The sequence below is a fragment of the Leopardus geoffroyi genome, chromosome X, assembly GCF_018350155.1.
Source record: "Leopardus geoffroyi isolate Oge1 chromosome X, O.geoffroyi_Oge1_pat1.0, whole genome shotgun sequence".
In the NCBI taxonomy this organism is placed as follows: Eukaryota; Metazoa; Chordata; class Mammalia; order Carnivora; family Felidae; genus Leopardus; species Leopardus geoffroyi.
The window spans coordinates 60,455,819-60,476,661 of NC_059343.1; the positions used below are offsets into that span (position 1 = coordinate 60,455,819).

The following is a 20,843-nucleotide window of genomic DNA, read 5'->3' on the forward strand; positions in this document are numbered from 1 at the left end:
TCTATGAGAATTTCTTTAGTTTTTAAAGTTAAAATTGCATTGTATTTAAAGTGAAATGTGTGTTACTCTCCAGATTGATTGTCCTAATTTATACTTTCACCAAAGGGTCTGAGAATATTGGTTTCTCTATATCATTTTCTTTCTTTCCTGTCTATATCCCTTCCCCCCCACCCCCACTTGTTCTTTTCAGCAGTTTGTTGTTATTTGTTTTTAAAAATTTGCCAGTATAATGGATATAAAATGGTATCTTGTGCTTATGCCAAGATCTTTTCATAGCCTTATTACTGATTGCTTTTTTATTTTCTGAAGTTTCTGTTCATGTCATTTACTGTTATCTGTTGGCTTGTTTTATTTTTTAATTTTGTTAATTGATTTGTGACTTTTAATATTCTGGATTCTGTTTTACGTTAGTTTTTTTTTTTTTAATGTTGTAGATACTCTTCCTAAAAATTTGTTTGAAAACAATTTCATACTTCAACGATTTACCAAAAAATAATACAATGAACACATTTATTCCCTTATCAAGATTTGTCTTTTGTTCACATTTTACATCACTTGTTTTATCTTTTGTGCTCCTCCTCTTCCACTGTGAATAGTTTTTTTCTAGACTGTTTGGTCCTTTACTTATAAATACTTAAGTGGATACTTCCTAAGAATTGGAATTTTTTTTATAAACATAGTAAATTTGTCAACCTCATTTTTCTAAACTACCCTTCATATTACATAGCCATGTTTTCTTAATAGCATTTTTACCCCTTCTAAGTTTGCATTCAGTCTAGGTACAAGTATTGCATTTACTTGTCATGTCTTTTTAGCCTTCTTTAATCTGCAGCATTTCTACAGCCTTGAAAAACTGTAGTACAGTATGGCAACCTGAATATTCATGTTGTTGCAGTCTAGAATACACAACAATTCCATCAAAATGTAGTGAGACATTTATGATCAGGAAAATATTCTCCCTATCAAACATGTCTCCTTGTACTTAGCCTTTTACCTTGCCCATTATTTACCATGATTGTTTTGTAACTCTGGTACTCTCTCTAGATTTATCAGTCAGGCCTCAGCATAATACCATAAGCACAAAACCTACCTTCTCTCTGATTTATTTATTAATTATCATGAGGGATTCGAATTCTTAGCTGTTTTTCAATGGCTTATAATTTATCATATTTATTTTTGTGATCAAAATGATCTAGATTTTTTGGACAGTGTGAGCCCCTTCAAACTGTCTTTTTGTGTTTTTGTGATATATCCCCAACACATATTTGAGTACGTCCTTACTTTTGTCGTTGTAAGACTCATCTTGTACCTATCCTGCCTCATCTTACAATTATACATTTTTTTTAGGAACCTTTTAGTGGAGGAATAGTATTTAGAAACCGAGATCTAGGCAGTAGGTTGCTCATTGCTCCTGGGGTTTTTGCCCTTTCAGCTAGGAAGTACATGTGTACATATACACAGATACACAAATATATATAAACAAAAACACATATATTTAAGAAGTCTGGACAGCTTCTATACAACAAAGGATAGAGAGGGATAACCTAGAGAATGGTAGGAGAGACACACTAATGATGGGAAACCTATTCCTGATGCTTAAAACTGCAGTAGGGAAGGACAGTACTGAGGGACCAGAAGCAGATTCATCTGCCCTGGGGCACAGAAAAATTGTAGTTGGAAAAGGCAACTAAAATATAAAGGAACTACTCTTCTGCCAAATGGTAGGTGGCCTGCTGGAATTCTCTCCAGGGTTGGGGGGGGGGGGCTGATAGACACTAATGTTTACATTTCCTTCCACTTTGGTAGTGCAGACAATAGCAGGGTCTGGACACCCTAACAGGCCTGCTGTCTCAGTAAGCCCTAGCCCCCTAGGTCAGTTTCATTCTTTTACATGTAACTGTCCTGAAACTGGGCCACTTTCTTACACCATACACCAAAATAAACTCACAAGGGATTAAAGACCTAAATGTGAGCCCTGAAACCATAAAACTTCTAGAAGAGAACACAGGAAGTAATCTCCTAGATATTAGCCTTAGCAACATTTTTCTAGCTATGTCTTCTAAGGCAAGGGAAACTAAAGCAAAAATAAACTATTGAAACTACACCAAAATAAAAAACCTTGCACAGCAAAGCAAACCATCAACATAATAAAAAGGCAACCTACTTGATGGGAGAACATTTGCAAATGATATATCTGAGAAAGGGTTAATATCCAAAATATATAAAGAACTATACAACTCAACACCAACAAAACAATCCAGTAAAAAAATGGGCAGAGGACCTGAATAGATATTTTTCAAAAGACATACAGATAGCAAGTGACACATGAGGGTGTGCTCAGCATTGCTAATCATTAGGGAAATGCAAATAAAAACCACAATGAGATACTACCTCACATCAGTCACAATGGCTAGTATCAATAAGCCAATAAATAACAAATGTTTATGAGGATTTGGGAAGTAGGGAAACCTCGTGCACTGGTGGTTAGGAATGTAAACTGGTATAGCCAGTGTGGAAAACAGTATAGAGCCTCCTCAAAAAATTAAAAATAGAAATATCATATGATCCCATAATCCCATCACTGGGTATTTACTCAAAGAAAGCAAAAAACACTAACTTAAACAGATAACATGCACCCCTGTGTTTAGTGTAGTGTTATTTATAATAGCAAAGTTACGGAAACAACCCAAATGTCTATCAGTAGGTAAATGGATAAAGATGTGTGTGGGTGTGTATAAGTAATATAATGGAATATTACTCGGTCATTAAAAATAATGAGATCTTGCCATTTGTGACAACATGGATGGACATAGAGGGTATTATGTTAAGTGAAATAAGTCAGCCAAAGAAAAATAATTACCATATGATTTTACTTGCAGGAAAAGCATTTCACAAAATCCAACACCCATTTGTGATAAAAAGTTACAGTAAACTAGGAATAGAGGGGAATTCCCTCATCTCATAAAGATGATCTATCCATAGACAACCTACAGCTAACATTATGCTTAATGGTGAGAAACTAGAAGCTTTCTCATTAAAATCAGGTAAAAGCGAGGATGTCACCTCTTACCACTTCTTTTCAACATTGTACTGGAAATTCTAGCTAATGCAATAGGGCAAAAAATAGAACTTAAAGGAATACAGATTGGGAAGGAAAAAGTATAACTGTCTTTGCAGATGATGTGATTGTGTAGAAAATCCAAATTGACACACACACAAACTGGAACTAAAATGATTGTGGCAAGGTTGTGAGATACAAGGTTTTTGTCAATTGCTTTTTTGTATACCACCACTAAAAAGTGGAATTTATTTTTTTTTTTTTTTAAATTTTTTTTCAACGTTTTATTTTTATTTTTTGGGACACAGAGAGACAGAGCATGAACGGGGGAGGGGCAGTGAGAGAGGGAGACACAGAATCGGAAACAGGCTCCAGGCTCTGAGCCATCAGCCCAGAGCCTGATGCGGGGCTCGAACTCCCGGACCGCGAGATCGTGACCTGGCTGAAGTCGGACGCTTAACCGACTGCGCCACCCAGGCGCCCCTAAAAAGTGGAATTTAAAGTTAAAATGCAATACCATTTACATTGACACCTCCCAAAATGAAATACGTAAGTAGAAATTTAATAAAATATATACCAGATCTATTTGAGGAAAATTATAAAATTCTGATGGTAGAAATCAAGATTTAAATAAATGGAGAGATACTCCTGTTTGTGGATAAGGAAGACTCAGTATCTTTAAGATGTATGTTCTTTCCTACTTGATTGATAGATTCAATGTAATCCTAATCAAAATCTCAGGAACTTATTTTGTGGATATCAACGAACTGCTTCTAAAGTTTATATGGAGGGACAAAAAGACCCCACATTTCCAACCACATTATTCTAGGAGAAGGACAAACTTAGAGGACTGATACTATTGTACATCAAGACTTACTTTAAAGATACAGTAATCAAAATACTGTGGTATTATCCAACAAATAAATATATCAGTGAAATAGGATAGCCAGAAATAGACCCAAATAAATATTGCCAACTGACCTATGACAAAGGAACAATGTCAATACAATGAAAGCAAAAGTAATCTTTCTAACAAACAGTGTTAGAACTAACAGGAACTACTAGATATGCATATGGGAAAAATGAATCTAGACACAAACCTTACACTCTTTGTAAAAATTAACTCCAAATGAATCCCAGGCATTTTACAGTATATTTAAAATGCAAATTTAAAGTCCTACAAGATAATAGAAAACCTAAGTGACCTTGGTATGCCAATAACTCTTTAGATACACCAAAGGCACAGTCTATGAAAGAAATAGTTGATAAGCTAGACTTCATTAAATTAAAAATCTCTGCTTCGTGAAAGACAATGTCCCGAGATTGTCAGGACAAGCTACACATTGGGAGAAAATATTTGCTTAAGACATATCTGATAAAGAGCTGTTAATCTAGTATATACAATGAATTTTTTAAATTTTTTTTAATTTTTATTTTTTTCAAGATATTTTATTTTAATTTACATCCAAATTAGCATATAGTGCAACAATGATTTTAGGAGTACATTCCTTAATGCCCCTTACCCATTTAGGCCATCCCCCACCCCCCACAGCCCCTAAGAATTTTTAAAGTGGGTCAAAGTCCTTAACAGACACCTCACCAAAGAAAATATACAGATATGTTGTAAACATAAGGGAAATGTAAATTTAAAAACATCAATGAGATACCTCTACATACCTATGAGATGGCCAAATTCTGAAACATTGACAATACCATGTGCTGACAAGAATGTGGAACATCAGTAACTCTCCTTCATTGCTGGTAGAGATTCAAAATGGCTCTTACAAGAGTAAACAGACTCTTATCATACAATCCAGCAATCATGCTCTTTGATATTTACCCAAAAAAGTTGAAAACTTATGTCTACACAGTCTGCACATGAATGTTTATAGCAGTTGTATTCATAATTGCCCAGGTGGAAGTAAAAAAGATGTCCTTTAGTAGGTGAATGGATGAATAACCTGTGGTACATCCAGAAAATGGATGCATTTTAAAATGCACATAAGCACAATAGATGATATAAAGCACTTGACAAAATCCAACACGTGTTCATGTTAAGGAATGGAAGATCACTTTCTCAACCGGATAATGGGTATTTAGGAATAATCTCCAGCTAAGAAACTTAATGTGTGTTTTTAAAAAAAATTTTTTTTAATGTTTATTTTTGAGAGAGGGAGAGACAGAGCGCAAGCTGGGGAGGGACAGAGAGAGAGAGAGGGAGACAAAGAATCCAAAGCAGGCTCCAGGCTCCGAGCTGTCTGCACAGAGCCCAACATGGGGCTTGAACTCACGAACTGTGAGATCATGACCTGAGCCGAAGTCAGACGCTCAACTGACTGAACCACCCAGGCTCCCCAAGAAACTTAATGTTTAATGACTCAATACTTTCCCCTTGAGATCAGGAGCAAGACATGAATGTCTGCTTTTACTACTTCTTTTTGACATTATACTAGAAATTTCATTCAGGTCGTTCAAGGCAAGAGAAACAAATTGCATCTAGATTGGAAAGGAAGAAGAAAAATTGTATTCACAGATGAAATGATCTTGTATGTAGAAAATCCTAGGTAACCCACATAACATGATTAGATCTAATAAATGATTTCAGGAAGATTGCCAGATAGAAGAAAAAATAGAAAATAAGTTGTATTTCTGTATAGTAGCAATGAACAGTTTGAAAATGAAACTATGAAAATTCCATTTACAATAGTGCTGAAGTTTTGGGGTGATGGTGGGAGTTCGTGGGGTCCAGAGTCTACAACAGCCAAGGAAGAATTCTTGAAGATGTCTTTGGTACAAAAAGGTGATTTTATTAAAGCATGGGGACTGGACCCTTGGGCAGAAAGAAGTGCACTGGGGTTGTGAAGAGTGGTTCAGTATATACTTTGAGGTTGGGGGAGGTAAAGTCAAAAGGGAGGCCTCCAGAGGGACTTTGATATGCTAAAGAGGACTCTGAGATACCTGAGGCCTTGCTATTGTCAAGCTAAGGTTGTTTTTCCCTCTAGCAAAGCATTAACATGAAGACAGTAGGGAGTTCCTGGAGAAATGTTTTCCTCTGCCAGCCTCAATTATCTGTCAATGGGCTGCAGGTTGTAAGGAAATTTAATTTTACCTGCCATTTCCTTTTGCCTTTGTTTCCCCATATCACTATTGAGGGGTGATGTTGGGGCTCCAGAAAACTGAGCCTATAGGTTTCTGGAGATTAGGCTACTGATAAGATTGCCTTTTTCTTGTAATTTACTAAGATATTTACAAACTGATGGAGACCCATGGACAGTCAGGAGTGCCTGAGGAATATCACACATATCCCACCTAGGGTTGGGGGAAGTGTTTGCAGCCTGTCAGCTTACCTTATGTTTCCCCATCAATAGTATCCAAAAGAATAAAATACTTAGGCATAAATTGAACAAAAGAAGTGTGTAAGAGTTTTACACTGACAACTAGGAAAACCACATTACAAGAAATTTAAGAGCTAAACACCTTGTTCATGAATTGGAAAAATTTGTAATGTTAAGATGGTGTCCTGGGTTGAACTATGTACCCCTAAAAGATATTATTAAATTCTAATCTCTGTTTCCTATGAATTTGATCTTATTTGGAAATAGGGGCTTTGCAAATGTCATCAAGTTAATATGAGGTTATTTTGGAGGAGGTTGGGGCTTTTATCCAATGGGACTGGTGTTCCTGTAAGGAGAGGACACAAAAGAAAGAGATATACAGGGAAAATGGCATATGATTACAAAGGCAGAGATTGATGTTTCTACATGATCAAGAACACTAAGGATTGCTAGCTACACTAAAAGCTTAGAGAAATATGGAAAAGCCTTCAGAAGAAGCACGGCTGTGAATATTTTGATTTCAGATTTCTGTCCTCCAGAATTGTGAGAGAATTAATTTCACTTGCTTTAAGCTGACAATTTCATTTCTGTCTTCTAGTCTCCAGAACTGTGGAAGAACCAGTTTTTCTTGTTTTAAGCTTTCCAGTGGTAGTTTGTTAGGCAGCTCTAGGAAATGAATACGATTGGCAGTATTCCCCAAATTGATCCAGAGATTTAGTACAGTCTCATCAATGTTCTAACTGGCTTTTTTTGTAGAAATTGGCAAGCTGATTCTAAAATTCACGTGGAAATACAGCTACAGAATGGACAAAGCAATCTGAAAAAGGACTGCAGTGCAGAACTTACATTTTACTTTTTTAAAAGTTAGTACAAAAATCCAGTACATAAGAATAGTAATATTGTAAGGATAGACCTATAGGTTAGGTTACAAAGGCATATGGAAGGATAGAATTGAAAGTCCACAAATATATCTATATGATTAATTGATTTCCTGAAAAGGGTGTCAAGACAGTGCAGTGGAGAACAATAATCTTTTCAACAAATAATATTGGGATACGTGGATATCCCCATTCCAAACACAAGAAGTTTGTCCAAGGATTTAACACTGCAAAAATGATGACAACATGAATCAAAGACCTAAATTTAAGAGCTGAAATAACCAAAGCAGTTGTACATCTTCGTGACCTTGGATTTGATATGATATGTAAAGTACAAGCAGCCAAAGACAACCTGTACATAAAATTCATCAAAATTAATAACTTTCATGCTTAAAGAGACACTGCCAAAAAAGTGAAATAAATTATAATAAAAAGAATAAAGTACTATGACTTCACTCATATGAGGACTTAAGAGACAAAACAGATGAACATAAGGGAAGGGAAACAAAAATAATATAAAAATAGGCAAGGGGACAAAACAAGAGACTCATAAATATGGAGAACAAACTGAAGGTTACTGGAGGGGTTGTGGGAGGGGGGATGGGTTAAGTGGGTAAGGGGCACTAAAAAATCTACTCCTGAAATCTTTGTTGCACTATATACTAATTTGGATGTAAATTTAAAAAAATAGAAAATAAAAAAATAATGAAAGTGATCCCCTATTGATAAAAAAAAAAAAATTCTACAATGAAAAAAAAAATAGAGTACTGATGCTTGGTACAATATGGATGAATTTGAAAATATTATGCAAATGATAGAAGTCAGACACAAAATGCCATTTATTATGTGATAGAGCAGAAGTAAAGAGTAGTTTTCAGAGACTAGAAGGAATGATAAGTGGGTAGTGAAAAGGGTTAATTTTGTAGTATATGAATTATATCACAATTAAGTGTACAAAAGATGGAAATATATTTTTTGTTAATACACAAGCAAATAGAAAAATAGCATCCATTTGTCATTAAGGAAATGGTGATTAAAATCACCATGACGTCACTAAACATCTTGAATGGCTGAATAAGAAAAACCAACATTTTAAAGTGCTGCTAAAGATACAGAATAAATGGAATTCCTATGCATTCCTTATCAAATGAGACAGGTACTTTGTAAAAGCAGTTTGTCAGTTTCTTATAAAATTAAATGTACATCTATTATATGGCCAAGCAGTTACTCTTAAAGGTATTTATCCAAGTTGAAATAATAATCTGTGTTCTAACATAGAACTGTGCATTAATGTTGTGCACCATCAAAACATAGTAGCTTTTTTTTTTTTTTTTTTGTCAGCCCAAACTGGAAAAAAACCTGAATGACCCTCAAATAGAGTATTGGATGAATAAAATGTGCTACATCCATATAATGTAAAACTAAACAATAATGCAGAATGAACTATTGATACATGAGCAATATAGATGAATTTCAAATGGGTTTTGGTAGGTGAAAGAATCCATATTCAAAATTCCTATATACAGATGATGTTTTGGTAAAAGCAAAGTATAGTAACACAGAATAAGTTGTTTTCCTGAGGTTAAGTATGAGAGTAGACAAGTTATTTTGTTGGTTATAGAAGTTTTTGCTTCGTGTTGTTTAGATGAATCTATGCATTTTAAAATAACAGTATGCAGTAAGGAAAGGGTTTATTTGAGAGGCAGCCAGACGAGACAGGAGGGCAAGCCTCAAATCCAATTCCGCAAAGGTGGAGAGAACAAGTTTTTTATAACCATAGGAGTTGAGATTACATACATATTGAAGAAAAGAGTGGGGAAACTTGTGACTATTCATGAGGAAAGGTGGAACATGCTCATTGAGCAAACATATATGTAAATACATTCCTTGTTCACTTTGGGGTGGAAAGTTAACATAAAAATGAGGCAAAATTCAGTCCCTGATGTCAGAAGGTTATCTTAGGACAAGAAGAAGGAGCTACTTGCATGCTCTCAGAACTGGCATAAACTGAATGGAACTTTGCTTCTTCATAGGCTGGAACCATATTAGTTGACCTTGAGTCCAGGCTTCTGCAGAGACAGCTAGTGGATTTATTGGTGGGTTCTGAAAAGATACAATGGCTGATTAGGGGGAAACAGTTCTCTGAAACACAAGTTTTAAATTTTCTGCTAGTTTGAACCTCATTAACCCTACGGGCACAGTTTCAGACATAATAACAGAATCAGGAAAGTTAAAGGGTTAAAAATCACATAAAATTAATTGCATTTCTATAGCTAATTACAGTGTGAAAAATTAACATAATTCCATGCATACAAAAGAAAATACCTAGGGATAAATTTAACCTGAGAGGTAAAATACATGTTCAGTGAAAACTGCAAAACTTTGCTGGAATACATTAGAGAACATGTAAATAAATGGCAAAACATCCTGTGTTCATGTAATGTAATACAATGTTCTTAAGATGTTGGTGCAACCCATAGTGATCTACACATTCAATGCAATCTCTTTGAAAATCTGAACAGCATTTTATGCAGAAGTGAAAAAGCTAATCCAGAAATTCATATAAAATTGCTAGGGTTTCTGAATACCCAAATCAATCTTGAAAAAGAATAAAGTCGAAGGACTCAAGTTTTTATTTCAAAGCTTAATAGAATCTGGAATAGAATTGAGGTTCCAGAAATAAATCCATACATCTGTACCCAGTTGATTATTGATGAGGGTTCCAAGATGATTTACAGGAATGAACAGTCCCTTCAACAAATAGTGCTTGGACAGCTGGATTTCCACATGCAAAGAAATGAAGATGGACTCCTACCTTCCACCTTCTACGGAATTAACTCAAAATGTATCAGCATCCCAAATACAAGAGTTAAATCTCTATAACTTTCAGTAGAAAATAGGAATAAATCTTCATGACCTTGGATTTGATGATAGAATCTTAAATGTGATTCCTAAAGCAGAAGCAAAAACAAATAATATATTCAATTTATCAAAAATTAATACTTCCATGCATCCAGAGACATTACCAAGAAAATAAAATGACAATATGCAGACGATGAGAAAATATTTACAAAGCATATATTAAATAAAGGTCTGGTATCAAGAATATGTTATGTATTTTTTAAAAACCTGGTCACATCTCAATAACAAATTGACAATTAAAATGCAAAATCTTGAAAAGACATTTTTTCAAAGAAAATGTACAAATGGACAAAAAACACATGAAACATTCTTTACATTAGACATAAGTGAAGTGCAGATCAGAACCACAGTGAGATCATTTCACATCCACTAGTTTGCTTGTAATTTAAAAAGCGTGAAAGGGGCGCCAGGGTGGCTTGAAGTCGGTTAAGTGTCCGACTTCGGCTCAGGTCATGATCTCACGGTTCATGGGTGCAAGCCCCACGTGGGGTTCTGTGCTGACAGTTCAGAGCCTGGAGCCTGCTTTGGATTCTGTGTCTCCCTCTCTCTCTGCCCCTTCCCCACTCATGCTCTGCCTGTCTCACTCTCAAAAATGACTAAGTGTGAAAAATATTTTTAAGCATGAAGAATAGGGGCACGTGGGTGGCTCAGTCAGTTAAGCATCCGACTCTTACTTTTGGCTCAGGTCATGATCTCACAGTTCATGGGATAGAGCCCCACGTTGGGGCTCTGTGCTGATAGCGTGGAGTCTGCTTGGGATTCTTCCTCTCCTCTCTCTGCCCTTCCCCTGCTTGTGTGCTCTCTTTCAAAATAAACATGGTTTTTAAAAAGCATGAAAAATAATAAGTCTTGGCAAGAATGTGCATAAATTGAAATGTCAACATAACTGCTATTTAAAATGGTTTAGCCGTAGTAGAATACAGTGCAAATGTCCAAAGTAATAAAATTTTGGTATATGCATAAAATGGAGTATTATTCAGGCATGAAAAGTCATGAATTACTGATACATGCTATAGTGTCGATGAACTTAACAAAACATTATGCGAAGTGAATGAAAGTAGACACAAAGGTTGCATGTATGATTCCATACATATAGATAATTCCTTTGAAAAAGAATTTTGATTGGTAGCTGCCACGAGCTCGGAGAGGCAATGTGGAGAAACTGTTTAATGACTATAGTGTTTTGAGTGAGGTGAACATTTTGCAGGTAGATCACGTGAATGGGATTTAATGCTACTAAGCTGTTTACTTTAAAATTGTTACTTTGATGTTATATGGATTTCATATCAGGAAATTGTGTTTTAAAAAATGACCTGACAAAAGAATAGCCTAGTACCAAATTGTTCCACTGGTGAGTTCTTTCAGAAATTAAAGAATTAATACCACTCTTCAACCTCTTTCAGAAAATAGAATTGAGAAAACACTCCAACTCATTTTGAGACATTTCCCTTGTACCAGTGTCAAACACAACCTATATATACCTTATCTATAAATGCCAAAAACCTTAATAAAGTACTAGTAAATCAAATGTAGCAACATGTTAACAAACTCCACACCCTTTCACAATGTACAAAGCTCTACAAACTAAGAATAGAATGGAATTTCCTCAACAGGATGAAAAGCATTTGTGAAAAACAGCTAACATACTTACTGTGAAAAGTCTGTCTTCCCTTTGTTATCACAAATAAAACTATGATGCCACTCGTATTTAGCTTTGTGCTACAAGTTCTAGCCAGAGCAGTCAGGCAAGAAAAAGAATAAAATACACTGAAATTGGAATGGATGAAGTAAAGCTGTCTTAATCTCAGATGACATGATCTTACATGTAGGAAGTCCTAAAGAATCTGCGTGAAAAACCAGTAGAGCTTGTAAGAAATTCAGCAAGGTTTCAGAACATTTGCAAAATACACAAAAGTCAGTTGTATTTTTTTACAGTAGCTATGTACAATGCAAAAGGAAAAATAAGGAAACAATTCCATCTATAATATTAGCATAAAGAATAAAATAGGGTACATTTATTCAAGTAGGTGGGAGGCTTGTAAATTTAAGTCTATAAAACTTCGCTGAGAGAAATGAAAGAAAACCTAAACAAATGGAAAGGCATCCTGCGTTCATTTACTGGAAAGCATATTTTAGCATGTTGTCAGCCCTTAAAGTGATATACAGATTGAATGCAATCCTTATCAAAATCTCAACTGTCATTTTTTTTTTTTAATTTTTTTTTTTTCTTTTCAACGTTTATTTTTATTTTTGGGACAGAGAGAGACAGAGCACGAACGGGGGAGGGGCAGAGAGAGAGGGAGACACAGAATCGGAAACAGGCTCCAGGCTCTGAGCCATCAGCCCAGAGCCCGACGCGGGGCTCGAACTCACGGACCGCGAGATCGTGACCTGGCTGAAGTCGGACGCTTAACCGACTGCACCACCCAGGCGCCCCATCAACTGTCATTTTTATAGAAATGGAAAAGCTGATCCTAAAATAGATACAGAATTACAAAGGGCCCTGGATAGCCTAAACAATCTTGAGAAACACAAATCTAGATGATGGACACTTCCTTTTTTCAAACCTTACAACAAAGTTATAGTAATCTAAACAATGTGGTATTTTTATAAGGATAGACATATCAGCCAATGGAATAGAAAAGAGAGTCCAGAAATACTCCCATACATCTATGGCTAATTGATTTTTAGAAGGTTGCCAAGATGATTCAATTATGAAAGAATAATCTCTTCAACAGATGGTCCTTCAACAACTGGAGAGCAACTTAGAAAAGAATGTAGTTGGACCTTTACTTCATACCCTTTACAAAAATGAACTCAAAATCAATGAAAAGCTAAATGTATGAGCTAACACTATAAAAACTTTAATAGAAAATATAGTTAAATTTTCCTGACCTTTAATTTGGCAGTTGATTCTTAGGTATAACACTGAAATTAAAATCACGAAAAGAAAATAAATTGGACTTCCATCAAACATAAACTTTTATACCATAGGACATTGTCAGGAAAGTGAAAAGACAACCCACAAAACTGGAAATACTTGGAAAAAATATATTTAAGAAAGTACTAGCATGTGGGGTGACTGGATGGCTCAATTGGTTAAGCATCTGACTTCAGCTCAGGTCATGATCTTGCGGTTCAGGGGTTTGATCCCCGCGTCAGACTCTGTGCTGATGGCTCAGAGCCTGGAGCCTGCTTGGGATTCTGTGTCTCCCTTTCTATCTGCTTCTCCCCCCTGCTTGCATTCTGTCTCTCAAAAATCAAATAAAAACATTAATTTTTTTTAAAAAGAAAGTACTAGCATGCAGAATATATAAAGAACACTTCCAATTAAAAAACAGAAACAAAACCCAATTTATAATGCACCAAGAGGGGCACCTGGGTGGTTTAGTTGGTTAAGCATCAGACTTTTGATCAGGTCATGATCTCACAGTGTGAGTTCAAACCCTTCTTCCAGTCCCATGTCAAATCCCACATCAAGCCCTACATCAGACTCCATGCTGACAGTGCAAAACCTGCTTGGGATTCTCCTCTCCCTCTCTGTTCCTCTGCTCTCTCTCTCTGTCTTCCTTTCTCTTTCACTCTCTCTCTCTCAAAATAAATAAACTCAAAACCAAATACACCAAGAGCTTAAATAAGACATTTCTCCAAAGTTGATACATCAGCAGCCATAAGTACATGAAAATATTTTGAACATTTTTATTTGAGAAATTCCATCCAATCTGTTGAGGGCCTCAATAGAACAAAAAGGCAAAGGAATTCTCTTTCCTATCAGACATTGGAGTTCCTGGTTCTCAGGCTTCAGACTCCAGGACTTATAGCAGCACCTCTCTCCTCCCGTAGGCTTTCAATCTTGACTAAGTTACACCATTGACTCCCCTAGTTCCCAGAACTTCAGACTCAGACTGAATTATACCACCAGATTTTCTGATTGTCCAGTTTACAGTCAGCAGATCGTGGGACTTAGCCTTCATAATTACATGATTTAATTCCTATAATAAATTTCTATAATATATGTATATGTATGTGTATGTGTGTGTGTATGTATATATATATATACATCTCCCCTATTGGTTCTATTTCTATTTATCTGGAGAACCCTAACTAATACAACTACTTTATGTGTGTGAAGTGAAGTAATAAGAAACAACAGTTTCTTTTTTCTTTGTTTTTATTTATTTATTGTCAAGTTAACTAACTTGGCTTCAAGAGTAGATTCCTGTGATTCATCACTTATATACAACACTCAATGCTCATCCCAACAAGTGCTCTCCTCAGTGCCCTTCACCCAGGTTCCCCACTTCCCCAGCCCTCCACCCCCATCAACCCTCAGTCTGTTTTCTCTAATTAAGAGTCTCTTAGGGCTTGCCCCTGTCTCTGTATCTTATTTTTCCTTCCCTTTCTCTATGGTCATCTGTTAGGTGTCTCAAATTCCACATATGAGTGAAATCATACAATGTTTGTCTTTCTCTTATTTAAGCTTACCATAATACCCTCCAGTTGTATCCATGTTGTTGCAAATGGCAGTATTTCTTTTTCATTGCTGAATAGTATTCCATTGTGTATATATACCACATCTTCTTTATCCATTCATCAATTGATGGACATTTGGACTCTTTCCATAGTTTGGCTATTGTTGATAGTGCTGCTATAAACATTGGGGTGCATGTGCCCCTATGAATCAGCACTGCTGTATCCTTTGGACAAATTCTGAGTAGTGCTATTGCTGGGGTGTAGGGTAATTCTTTTTTAATTTTTTTGAGGAACCTCCACACTTTTCCAGAGTGGCTGCACCAGTTTGCATTCCCACCAACAGTTTAGGAGTGTTCCTTTTTTCCACATCCTTGCCAACATCTGTTGTTTCCTGAGTTGTTAATTTTAGCCACTCTGAGCAGCTTGTTTTCATTTGTATTTCCCTGAAGATGACTGATGTTGAGCATCTTTTCATTGTGTCTGTTTGCCTTTGGATGTCTTCTTTGGAAAAGAGACTATTCATCTCTCCTGCCCATTTCTTTACTGGATTATTTGTTTTTTGGGTGTTGAGTTTGGTAAGTTCTTTATAGATTTTTGATTCTAACCCTTTATCCAATATGTTATTTGCAAATATATTCTCCCATTTTGTTGGTTGCCTTTTAGTTTTGTTGATTGTTTCTTTTCTTGTGCAGAAGGTTTTTATTTTGATGACATCCCAATATTTCATTTGTGGTTTTACTTCCCTTACCTTCAGAGACCTGTCAAGTAAATTGCTGTGGCAAAGGTCCAAGAGGTTGCTGCTTGTTATCTTCTCGAGGATTTTGATGGCTTCCTATCTCACATTTAGGTCTTTCATCCATTTTGAGTTTATTTTTGTGTATGGTGTAAAAAAAGTGGTCCAGTTTCATTCTTATACATGTTGTTGTCCAGTTCTCCCAGCACCATTTGCTAAAGAGACTGTCTTTTTTCCAATGGATACTCTTTCCTGGTTTGTTGAAGATTAGTTGGCCATATGTTTGTGGGTCCATTTCTGGGTTTCGTATTCTGTTGCATTGGCCTAGTGTCTGTTTTTGTGCCAATACCATACTGTCTCAATTACAGCTTTGTAATACAGGCTAAAGTCTGGGATTATGATGCCTCCAGCTTTGGTTTTCTTTTTAAACATTACTTTGGGGGGCGCCTGGGTGGCGCAGTCGGTTAAGCGTCCGACTTCAGCCAGGTCACGATCTCGCGGTCCGTGAGTTCGAGCCCCGCGTCGGGCTCTGGGCTGATGGCTCAGAGCCTGGAGCCTGTTTCCGATTCTGTGTCTCCCTCTCTCTCTGCCCCTCCCCCGTTCATGCTCCGTCTCTCTCTGTCCCAAAAATAAATAAACGTTGAAAAAAAAAAAATTTAAAAAAAAAAAAAATAAATAAACATTACTTTGGTTATTCAGGGTCTTTTCTGGTTCCATACAAATTTTAAGATTGTTTGTTCTATCTCTGTGAAGAATGCTGGTGCTATTTTGATTGGAATTGCATTGCATCTGTAGATTGCTTTGGGTAGTATCGACATTTTGACAATATTTGTTCTTCTGATCCAAATCTTCTGATTCGATTTCTTTGTGTCTTCAATTTCTTTCATAAACTTTCTATAGTTTTCAACATACAGATCTTTCACCTCTTTGGTTAGGTTTATTCCTAGGTATTTTTATAGTTCTTGGTGCAATTCTAAATGCGATCGATACCTTGATATCTTTCTGTTGCTTCATTATTGGTGTATAGAAATGCAACTGATTTCTGTACATTAATTGTATATCCTGCGACTTTGCTGAATTCATGTATCAGCTCTACCAGTTTTTTTGGTGGAATCTTTCGGGTTTCCCATGTAGAGTATTGTGTTATCTACGAAGAGTGAAAGTTTGACTTCTTTGCTAATTTGGATGCCTTGTGTTTCATTTTGTTGTCTGATTGCTGACAACAGTGGTGAGAGTAGACATCTCTGTCGTGTTCCTGATCTCAGGAGGAAAGCTCTCTGTTGTCCCTTATTGAGGATGATATTAGCTGTGGGCTTTTCATATATGGCTTTTATGATGTTTAGGTGTGTTCCTTCTATCCCCACTTTCTTGAGGGTTTTAATTAAGAAAGGATGCTGTATTTTGTCAAATGTGTTTTCTGCTTCTATTGACAGGATCCTATGGTTCTTATCCTTTCTTCTATTAATGTGATGTATCACATTGATTGATTTGCAATTATTGACCCAACCCTGCAGCCCAGGAATGAATCCCACTTGATCATGGTGAATAATTCGTTTAATATACAGTTGAATTAGATTTGCTAGTATCTTGTTGAGAATATTTGCATGCATGTTCATCAGGGATATTGGCCTGTAATTCTCCTTATTAGTGGGGTCTTTGTCTGGATTGGGAATCAAGGTAATGCTGACTTCCTAGAATGAGTCTGAAAGCTTTTTTTCCATTTATATTTTTTGAAAAAACTTGAGGAGAATAGGAGTTAACTGCTTTAAATGTCTGGTAGAATTCCCCAGGGAAGCCATCTAGTCCAGGACTCTTACTTGGGAGTTTTTTGATAACTGATTCAGTTTCTTCACTGGATATGGGTGTATTCAAATTTTCTATTTCTTCCCATTTGAGTTTTGGTAGCGTGTGAGTGTCTAGGAATTTGCCCATTTCTTCCAGATTGTCCAGTTTGTTGACATATGATTTTTCATAGTGTTGTCTAATAATTGTATTTCTTTGGTGTTAGTTGTCATCTCTCCTCTTTCATTTGTGATTTTATCTATTTGGGTACTCTCTTCTTTTTAAGAAGTCTAGTTAGGGGTTTAACAATTTGGTTTATTCTTTCAAAAAGGCAGCTCTTAGATTCATTGATCTACTTTTTTTTTTTTTTTTTTAGATTCTATATTGTTTATTTCTGCTCTAATCATTATTATTTCTTTTCTTTTGGCTTTGTGCTTTCTTTGCTGCTGCCCTTCTGGTTCCTTTAGGTGTGAGGTTAGGTTGTATATTTGGGACCTTTCTTGCTTCTTGAGATAGGCCTGAATGGCAATGTATTTTCCTCTTAGGACTGCCTTTGCTGTATCCCACAGGGTTTGGACTGTTGTGTTTTCATTTTCATTTGCTTCCATATATTTTTAAATTTCTTCTTTAATTTCTTGGTTAACCCATTCATTCTTTAGTAGGATATTCCTTAACCTCCATGTATTTGAGACTTTCCAAATTTTTTCTCGTGGTTGATTTCAAGTTTCATAGTGCTGTGATCTGAAAATATGCATGGTATGATCTCAATTCTTATATTTATTGAGGGCTGTTTTCTGACCCAATGTGTGATCTATTTTAGAGAATGTTCCATGTACACTTGAGAAGAATGTGTATTCTGCTGCTTTTGGATGAAAAGTTCTTAATATATCTGTTAAGTCCATTTGGTCCAATGTGTCATTCAGAGCCATTGTTTCCTTATTGATTTTCTTCCGCCGATGATCTGTGCATTGCTATGAGTGGAGTATTAAGGTCCCCTACAATCATGGTATTATTATCTATACATTTATTTATGTCTGTGATTTATATATTTGGTTATTCCATGTTGGGGGCATAAACATGTATAATTGTTAGCTCTTCTTGATGGATAGTCCACTTAATTATGATACAGTGCCCTTCATCTCTTGTTACAGTCTTTTTAAAGAATATAGTTTGTCTGATGTAAGTATGACTACTCTACCTTTCTTTTGATGTCTGGTAGCATATTAGGTGGTTCACCATCCCCTCACTTTCAATCTGCAGGTGTCCTCAGGTCTAAAATGAATCTCTTGTAGGCAGCATATACATGGATCTTTTTTTTTTTTTTTTTTCTTTTTAACCCATTCTGATACCCTATGTCTTTTTATTGGGGCATTTAGTCCATTTACATTCAGAGTGCTTATTGAAAGATGTGGATTTAGTGTCATTGTGATATCTGTAGGTTTCATGCTTGTGGTGGTGTTTCTGGTTCTTTGTTATCTTTGCTGCTTTCCAGTCACAGAGTCCCTCTTAGAATTTCCTGCGTGAACTCCTTTAGTTTTTGTCTTGGAAAACCTTTATCTCTCCTTCTATTCTGAATGATAGCCTTGCTGGATAAGGGATTCTTGGCTGCATATTTTTCCTGTTCAGCACATTGAATGTTTCCTGACACTTCCTTCTGGCCTTCCAAGTTTCAATGGACAGGTCTGCTACTACCCTTATGTGTCCACCCTTGTGGTTTAATACCTGTTTGTCCCTAACTGCTTTCAGAATTCTGTCTTCATCTTTGTATTTTGCCAGTTTCACGATGGTATGTCGTGGTGTTTACCTGTTCTTGTTGATTTTGAAGGGAGTTCTCTGTGCCTCTTGGACTTGGATGCCTGTTTCCTTCCCCAGATTAGAGACATTCTCAGCTATCATTTGTTCAAATAAACCTTCTCTCTTCTGGAATTCCTATGATATAGGTATTATTTCATTTCATTGAATCACTTAGGTCTTGAATTCTCTCCTTATGGTCTAGTCATTTATTTTCCCTCTTTTTTTCATCATTTTCCATAATTTTATCTTTGATTTCACCTATTCTCTCCTCCATCCTCACTGTCACTGCATCTAGTTTATTATTTTGCATCTCATTTATAGCATTCCTTAATTCATTGTGACTATTTCTTAGGTCTCTGATCTCTGTAGTAATAGATTCTCTGCTATCTTCTATCCTTTTTTTTTTTTTTTTTTTTTTTTTTAAAGCCAGGCTATTAGTCTTTTGACTGTTATTCTAAATTCTTGTTCAGATACATTGTTTGTCTCTGTTTTGAGCAATTCTCTGGCTGTCATTTCTTCCTGGAATTTCTTTTGAGGAGAATTCTTCTGAAGAAACAACACTTTCAAATTTACATCTCAGAGCTTAGATTGCTCAAATTAATTTTGGAAGACTGATTTTTAAGCATTAGATTAAAATTCTCATTTCTCTTTCATAATATTTTCAAATGTTAACCTTAAAAGGTTAGAGCAATTATAATTAGAAAACTTTACCTGTAGAGCAATTATAACTCACTCTGGCAAATTTATTTGAGAACCAGTTTATAACCGCTTATCGGTGTTCTTAAGTTGGGCTATATTTATGATACTTTATTCCAAAAATAAAATATTTTCTCATATATTCAGAAGTGTCTGTCATCAAGATTTTTGTAGGCTAATGGAAACAAAATTAATGTTTGTTGTGTTTTTTACTATCACAATATTAGCTACGGCAATTGTAAAAGAGTAAATTGCAGCTAATAGTAAAAACATGGGAAAGAAAGTAATCTATTTTATATACATACAGAATTCATAGTAATTTGTTATCTTCTTAAGTCTGAGAAATATCATGCCTAGGTAACATGATATTTCTCTCGGTCCCTGTCATTTTTTAAATTTTAACCTCTCTTGGTCCTGTCATTTTTTAAATTTTAATTTAAAAATTTTTAAATTATTTCAGCAACCTGAATGAACTTGGAAATATATTCTTCCCCATTTATTTTTCCAGATGAGAATGCAGCCCAGCTAACACCTTGGTTACAGTCTTGTGAGACCCTAAACAGAGGATACAAGTAAACTGTCACAAATCCTTGGCCTGCAGAAAACACGATGTAATAAATGTATTTTATTTAAAGCTGTTAAGTTTGTGGCAATTTTTAGACAAATGTAGAAAACACATACAAAGCTTAATATGAATCTTAGTTGGTTCTCTGTAAGTCACCTATGTTTCAAAAAAATATTTTCCCAAGGTAAATATTTTCTTTAAGTTTGTTTACTTAGAGAAGGGTGAGGGGCACAGAGAGAGGGAGAGAATCTCAAGCAGGCCCTGTACTGACACCACGGAGCCCAGTGCAGAGCTCGATCTCACAGCCATGAGAATCTGACTTGAGTCAAAATCAGGAGTCAGACGCTTAACCAACTGAGCCACCCAGGAGCCCCAACCCAAGGTAAATATTTAATTCTGATTTACCCTCTAGAGAACCAGCGAATTCCCATGGCATACAATGGGAAGAGGCTATTTTGTCTTGAATGACATTTTAAAAATATTAACATACCTACAAAGACCTGTATATCATTGAAGACTGTCTTCATATTAAGTGGCATGGGAAGTTGTTATATAAATAAGCCAAAAATTAAATAAATAAGCCAAAGACGGCTCTTGTATATTGGCC

At 35.8% G+C, this 20,843-nt stretch overlaps 2 long non-coding RNA genes across 5 annotated transcripts in view; one reads left to right on the forward strand and one right to left on the reverse strand.

The window, feature by feature from the left end:
* The window catches only part of LOC123594665, an 81,296-nt gene extending 60,991 nt beyond the window's left edge, over positions 1 to 20,305 (forward strand). The window contains exon 4 of one of the 2 annotated variants that reach the window (XR_006710829.1): positions 20,132 to 20,305. This is a non-coding gene — a long non-coding RNA (uncharacterized LOC123594665). The remainder of the gene's footprint in view (positions 1 to 20,131) is intronic. The other variant, XR_006710826.1, reaches the window with a different exon arrangement.
* Positions 8,224 to 12,393, reverse strand: LOC123594666. Of its 3 annotated transcripts, XR_006710831.1 has the most exons (3): positions 11,845 to 12,393; positions 10,087 to 10,222; positions 8,224 to 9,374 (listed from the first exon to the last, which is right to left on the reverse strand). It is a non-coding gene; the product is annotated as an uncharacterized LOC123594666 (long non-coding RNA). The 3 variants fall into 3 exon arrangements; XR_006710832.1 differs by lacking the exon at positions 10,087 to 10,222; XR_006710833.1 differs by lacking the exons at positions 10,087 to 10,222; positions 11,845 to 12,393 and adding an exon at positions 10,832 to 10,884.
* Positions 20,306 to 20,843: the final 538 nt, after the last annotated feature.